Source organism: Nomia melanderi, unplaced genomic scaffold (assembly GCF_051020985.1).
Source record: "Nomia melanderi isolate GNS246 unplaced genomic scaffold, iyNomMela1 scaffold0078, whole genome shotgun sequence".
NCBI classification, from domain to species: Eukaryota; Metazoa; Arthropoda; class Insecta; order Hymenoptera; family Halictidae; genus Nomia; species Nomia melanderi.
In genome coordinates this window covers 227,501-235,000 of record NW_027475193.1, presented here as the reverse complement: position 1 = coordinate 235,000, position 7,500 = coordinate 227,501, and the positions used below count along the sequence as shown (strand labels likewise).

Below are 7,500 nucleotides of genomic sequence, written 5' to 3'. Positions count from 1 at the left end.
GCTGGCATTGTAAACTCCAGATGACCTTGTGATTCCTTCGTCGGGCACTGGTAAAGGGTGGCGATGATTCGTTCTATAATAGAAATACCCGTCGTAGCGTTTCGGCCTAGTCACCCGCCACGAAACACTCTCTCGTCGTGGAATCCCCGCGTCGGAGAGTAAAACGCCGAAGGCTTACTTATGAAACTTACGTCTCTCGACGATGGGACGATCCACGCGAAGAGTTGTTACGTGCACGCGTATGGTGCGATTGCGTCGATTCGCTTTTCTGTACGGGGAGCAATAGAACGTTGAGTTGACTTATCGGGTCTTCGTTGGAATTACCGTCGCTGGCATTGTAAACTCCAGATGACCTTGTGATTCCTTCGTCGGGCACTGGTAAAGGGTGGCGATGATGCGTTCTATAATAGAAATACCCGTCGTAGCGTTTCTTCCGAGTCAACCCGCTCACGAAACACTCTCTCGTCGTGGAATCCCCGCGTCGGAGAGTAAAACGCGAATTCATAGTATGGAAACTTACGTCTCTCGACGATGGGACGATCCACGCGAAGAGTTGTTACGTGCACGCGTATGGTGCGATTGCGTCGATTCGCTTTTCTGTACGGGGAGTAATAGAACGTTGAGTTGACTTATCGGGTCTTCGTTGGAATTACCGTCGCTGGCATTGTAAACTCCAGATGACCTTGTGATTCCTTCGTCGGGCACTGGTAAAGGGTGGCGATGATGCGTTCTATAATAGAAATACCCGTCGTAGCGTTTCTTCCGAGTCAACCCGCTCACGAAACTCTCTCTCGTCGTGGAATCCCCGCGTCGGAGAGTAAAACGCGAATTCATACTATGAAAACTTACGTCTCTCGACGATGGGACGATCCACGCGAAGAGTTGTTTACGTGCACGCGTATGGTGCGATTGCGTCGATTCGCTTTTCTGTACGGGGAGAAATAGAACGTTGAGTTGACTTATCGGGTCTTCGTTGGAATTACCGTCGCTGGCATTGTAAACTCCAGATGACCTTGTGATTCCTTCGTCGGGCACTGGTAAAGGGTGGCGATGATGCGTTCTATAATAGAAATACCCGTCGTAGCGTTTCTTCCGAGTCAACCCGCTCACGAAACTCTCTCTCGTCGTGGAATCCCCGCGTCGGAGAGTAAAACGCGAATTCATACTATGAAAACTTACGTCTCTCGACGATGGGACGATCCACGCGAAGAGTTGTTTACGTGCACGCGTATGGTGCGATTGCGTCGATTCGCTTTTCTGTACGGGGAGAAATAGAACGTTGAGTTGACTTATCGGGTCTTCGTTGGAATTACCGTCGCTGGCATTGTAAACTCCAGATGACCTTGTGATTCCTTCGTCGGGCACTGGTAAAGGGTGGCGATGATGCGTTCTATAATAGAAATACCCGTCGTAGCGTTTCTTCCGAGTCAACCCGCTCACGAAACTCTCTCTCTCGTCGTGGAATCCCCGCGTCGGAGAGTAAAACGCCGAAGGCTTACTATGAAACTTACGTCTCTCGACGATGGGACGATCCACGCGAAGAGTTGTTACGTGCACGCGTATGGTGCGATTGCGTCGATTCGCTTTTCTGTACGGGGAGTAATAGAACGTTGAGTTGACTTATCGGGTCTTCGTTGGAATTACCGTCGCTGGCATTGTAAACTCCAGATGACCTTGTGATTCCTTCGTCGGGCACTGGTAAAGGGTGGCGATGATGCGTTCTATAATAGAAATACCCGTCGTAGCGTTTCTTCCGAGTCAACCCGCTCACGAAACTCTCTCTCGTCGTGGAATCCCCGCGTCGGAGAGTAAAACGCGAATTCATAGTATGGAAACTTACGTCTCTCGACGATGGGACGATCCACGCGAAGAGTTGTTACGTGCACGCGTATGGTGCGATTGCGTCGATTCGCTTTTCTGTACGGGGAGCAATAGAACGTTGAGTTGACTTATCGCGTCTTCGTTGGAATTACCGTCGCTGGCATTGTAAACTCCAGATGACCTTGTGATTCCTTCGTCGGGCACTGGTAAAGGGTGGCGATGATGCGTTCTATAATAGAAATACCCGTCGTAGCGTTTCTTCCGAGTCAACCCGCTCACGAAACTCTCTCTCGTCGTGGAATCCCCGCGTCGGAGAGTAAAACGCGAATTCATACTATGAAAACTTACGTCTCTCGACGATGGGACGATCCACGCGAAGAGTTGTTTACGTGCACGCGTATGGTGCGATTGCGTCGATTCGCTTTTCTGTACGGGGAGAAATAGAACGTTGAGTTGACTTATCGGGTCTTCGTTGGAATTACCGTCGCTGGCATTGTAAACTCCAGATGACCTTGTGATTCCTTCGTCGGGCACTGGTAAAGGGTGGCGATGATGCGTTCTATAATAGAAATACCCGTCGTAGCGTTTCTTCCGAGTCAACCCGCTCACGAAACTCTCTCTCGTCGTGGAATCCCCGCGTCGGAGGGTAAAACGCGATATATAATAGTATATGCCAGTGGTTCGCGCGCGTCGTCTCTGAGATACGCGGTCGACAGAGTTCCGAAAACACGTGATGTGCCACGATTTCCGTGCGTCTTACATCTTTCGACGATGGGACGATCCACGCGAAGAGAACGTTCGTGCTTGCGTGAGGTGCAACAGCGTCGATTCGCTTTTCTGTACGGGGAGAAATAGAACGTTGAGTTGACTTATCGGGTCTTCGTTGGAATTACCGTCGCTGGCATTGTAAACTCCAGATGACCTTGTGATTCCTTCGTCGGGCACTGGTAAAGGGTGGCGATGATTCGTTCTATAATAGTAATACCCGTCGTAGCGTTTCGACCGATGTCACCCGCCACGAAAGTCTCTCTCGACGTGGAAACCCCGCGCCGAAGAGTAAACGCGAAGGCTTACCATACGAAAGAAAACGGTATTATACGCCTGTGGTATGTGCGTCTCGGCTCTGTGATACGCGATCGGCAGAGTTACAAAAAAACGTTGATGGGCCACGATTTCCGTGCGTCTTACATCTTTCGACGATGGGACGATCCACGCGAAGAGTAGTTACGTGCTCGCGCGAGGTGCGATAGCGTCGATTCGCTTTTCTGTACGGGGAGAAATAGAACGATGAGTTGACTTATCGGGTCTTCGTTGGAATTACCGTCGCTGGCATTGTAAACTCCAGATGACCTTGTGATTCCTTCGTCGGGCACTGGTAAAGGGTGGCGATGATTCGTTCTATAATAGAAATACCCGTCGTAGCGATTCGGCCGAGTCACCCGCCACGAAACTCTCTCTCGTCGTGGAATCCCCATGTCGGAGAGTAAAACGCGAAGGCTAACTATATAAGAAATATATAGTATTATTTATGCCTGTGGTTCTCCGTTTGCCCTACTCTCAGATACGCGACTCGGAGAGTTACGAATAATCGTGATGGACCACGATTTCTGTACGTCTTACATCTTTCGACGATGGGACGATCCACGCGAAGAGATCATTCCTGCTTGCGTGAGGTGCGATAGCGCCGATTCGCTTTTCTGTACGGGGAGAAATAGAACGATGAGTTGACTTATCGGGTCTTCGTTGGAATTACCGTCGCTGGCATTGTAAACTCCAGATGACCTTGTGATTCCTTCGTCGGGCACTGGTAAAGGGTGGCGATGATTCGTTCTATAATAGAAATACCCGTCGTAGCGATTCGGCCGTGTCACCCGCCACGAAAATCTCTCTCGTCGTGGAATCCCCGCGTCGTAGAGTAAACGCGAAGGCTTGCTATAGAAGACTATAGTTTATACGCCTGTGGTTCACCGGTTGCCTGCTCTCCGGGGTACGCGATCGCGCAGGAGTTACGGAAGAACTTGATGGGCCACGATCTCCAAGCGGCTATATCTTTCGACGATGGGACGATTCACGCGAAGAGAACGTTCGTGCATGCGTGAGGTGCGATAGCGTTGATTCGCTTGTCTGTACGGGGAGAAATAGAACGATGAGTTGACTTATCGGGTCTTCGTTGGAATTACCGTCGCTGGCATTGTAAACTCCAGATGACCTTGTGATTCCTTCGTCGGGCACTGGTAAAGGGTGGCGATGATTCGTTCTATAATAGAAATACCCGTCGTAGCGTTTCGACCGATGTCACCCGCCACGAAATTCTCTCTCGTCGTGGAATCCCCGCGTCGGAGAGTAACCGCCGAAGGCTTGCTATAGAAGACTATAGTTTATACGCCTGTGGTTCACCGGTTGCCGGCTCTCCGGGGCACGCGATCGCGCGAAGGTTACGGAGGGACGTGAAGCGCCCGAGCAATGAAACGTCCGCAGGAGGAAACGAGCAACCGCCGAACATTGTTTCGCGACGTTTCCATAATGTATTGTCGTTTCGCTCGCATCCCGCTTCTTTCCCCTAGTTTCCTCGACGCGTAGTTTCGCAGCCTTAGTGGACGAATCATTCTCGATTCGAGGAAAGATATGCAGTGGGGCGTGCAATGAGCCCGCCAGAGACCACGATCTCCAATGCGTCTTTACATCTTTGGACGATGGGACGATCCACGCGAAGAGAACGTTCGTGCTTGCGCGAGGTGCATTAGCGTCGATTCGCTTTTCTGTACGGGGAGAAATAGAACGATGAGTTGACTTATCGGGTCTTCGTTGGAATTACCGTCGCTGGCATTGTAAACTCCAGATGACCTTGTGATTCCTTCGTCGGGCACTGGTAAAGGGTGGCGATGATTCGTTCTATAATAGAAATACCCGTCGTAGCGATTCGGCCGAGTCACCCGCCACGAAACTGTCTCTCTTTCGTCGTGGAAACCCCGCGTCGGAGAGTAAAACGCGCGAAGGCTGTGACTGTAACATATATATATATATATACACAGTATACAATGCCTGTGGTTTTTGCGCGTGTCGGCTCTTCGGTATACGCGATCGGCCAGAGTTACGGAGGGACGGTGAAGCGCACGAGAAATTGAAACGGCCGCACGATTGGAACCGAGCAACCGTCGAACATTGTTTCGCGACGTTTCCATAATGCGTTTTCGTTTCGCTCGCATACCGCTTCTTTTCCCCTAGTCTCTGAGACGCGTTTTCGAGCCGTTCTTCTACTATCGATTCTCGTAGAGAGAAGGGACCGGGTAGTCTGGAAGTGGAACCCGCATCTTGCGTGTACCGTACACGGAATTGAGAGGACCGGCCGTGAAGCTCGTTTTAAAGCCGTGCGTCTGACACCCAACTCTTGCGCGCCAATTTTGCGGCAAGAGATAATATGGGACGAATGACCGGCAAAGAGCCAGCTGTGAAGTCTGTTTTTTTAATCGAATCCGTGGACGTGTGTATGCCGTAGCGTCGCTCGTCGTGTTCGTTCATGGTCGTTCCGAGAGAAAGAACGAAAGCGGTAACGAAGGGACCGGCCGTGAAGCTCGTTTTAAAGCCGCGCGTCTGACACCCAACTCTTGCGCGCCAATTTCGCGGCAAGAGATAACATGGGACGAATGACCGGCAAAGAGCCAGCTGTGAAGTCTTTTTTCATTATTTGCTTTCAATCGATCGATCGGTACGATTCGTGCAACGTTTCGCGCGATGCGACGCGAAAACATGCGCGCAACAATAGATGCGTCTGATCGGAAGAACGCGAGGGTCGACTGCACGCGATGGATTCAGTATCGGGTAGGATACAAAATATATCCCCGTCGTTTCCACGCGTGCGAGTCTTCTGCGTCTTTCGCGGGTTTTTGAATGCACTATACGCCCGGAACGTCGAGAAATATATACATATTACTTGAACGTTTTTCGTCTCGAAAGGCTTCGGTGTCGTCTCCAAGGCGACGCCTGAATCTCCTTCGCGCGCTGGTCGGAGATTCAGGTATCAACTTTTATCTTCTCTTTGAAAGAAGAGAGATATTAGGTCGAACAAATGAGAATAAAATTATATATGTGAAATATAAAATTTATACGATTACCCTGAACGGTGGATCACTTGGCTCGTGGGTCGATGAAGAACGCAGCTAATTGCGCGTCAACGTGTGAACTGCAGGACACATGAACATCGACATTTCGAACGCACATTGCGGTCCACGGATACAATTCCTGGACCACGCCTGGCTGAGGGTCGTTTACGTACCATACACTGCTTGCGTAGCTCTGTCAAATCCCCGCCGTCGTTCACCTCTTCGGATCGAACGTTTTTTTACCGAAGGGCGCAAAGAACGTCTCTGAGTCGGGTTAAGAGAAGGATGCTACGTACGAGCGAACGATGGGTGTCTCGTCGGCGTTTGTCGCGGACACGCGAAAATTCTGTGAATTTCACGGACAGTATACGTTCTAGTTGTTGCAAAACGATCGGAATCGTTTGTATGGACTCGCGTGAGTGTTCGCGGCGTCGTGCGTCGTTCAATTACGACCGCCCGCGGATACCGCTCCACTGCGATATGGATCTGAGCGACAACTTTTTCGGCTGTTCGTGAGATGAACGGTTTCGTGTGTTTAGAAAAATTTTTTTTCCCGCGCTCCCGACGTCACCTGAAATGATGCGTCAGAGGTGAAAGAAAATATTAAGAAGTCGAGAGAGAGAGACTACACACGTTTTATTCATATTTTGTATACCGTGCGTGAGACGGATGTGCACGACACGTCGTATGTCGGTATATTACCGACTGGCCCCAGGGAGATTGTTTTCTTCCTCTCTTACGAATGAGATGTACGTTTCGGAGGATCGTCGTTACCGAAACACACGGCAAAACGAGACTTCTCGCAGCAGAACCTTTATACACAATACACATCGACTCTTTTTACCCCGAGAGAGAGAGAAAAGGTGTATTTCTTTTTTTTATTTTTCGAATTCGACGCACGAACGCTTTGACGACTGGAGAAAAACACGGTGTGTGTTAAAATCGTGCGGGACGAGCATGCGTATTCGTAACGGGTCGAATAGTTCTTATTCCCCGTCGTCGCGTGTCCTCGCTGGACCACCACCGTGCGCTTCCGCCACGTTCAGTTGAATTTCGAAATATATATATATAAAAAGAATCACCATATACTCTCTTTCGGGAGGTGTATTTTTATCGGTTTCTGCTATAGAGAAGAGACGGAGATCGTGTTGTGAGGTGTAACGTTTCTGTATCCCCGTTTCGGAGGATCGTCGTTATCGGCGGAACACACGTCAAAACGAGACTTCTCGCAGAACCTTTATACACAATACACATCGACTCTTTTACCCCGAGAGAGAGAAAAGGTGTTTTTCTTTTTTTTTTATTTTTCGAATTCGACGCACGAACGCTTTGACGACTGGAGAAAAACACGGTGTGTGTTAAAATCGTGCGGGACGAGCATGCGTATTCGTAACGGGTCGAATAGTTCTTATTCCCCGTCGTCGCGTGTCCTCGCTGGACCACCACCGTGCGCTTCCGCCACGTTCAGTTGAATTTCGAAATATATATATATATATAAAAAGAATCACCATATACTCTCTTTCGGGAGGTGTATTTTTATCGGTTTCTGCTATAGAGAAGAGACGGACGATCGTGTGTG

The 7,500-nt window shown here is 49.8% G+C and overlaps 1 non-coding gene across 1 annotated transcript; it reads left to right on the top strand.

Moving 5' to 3' along the window:
* The first annotated feature begins 5,930 nt into the window (after positions 1–5,930).
* Positions 5,931–6,085, top strand: LOC143175404 (5.8S ribosomal RNA). The gene has a single exon (XR_013000197.1). It is a non-coding gene; the product is annotated as a 5.8S ribosomal RNA (ribosomal RNA).
* The last annotated feature ends 1,415 nt before the right edge of the window (positions 6,086–7,500 follow it).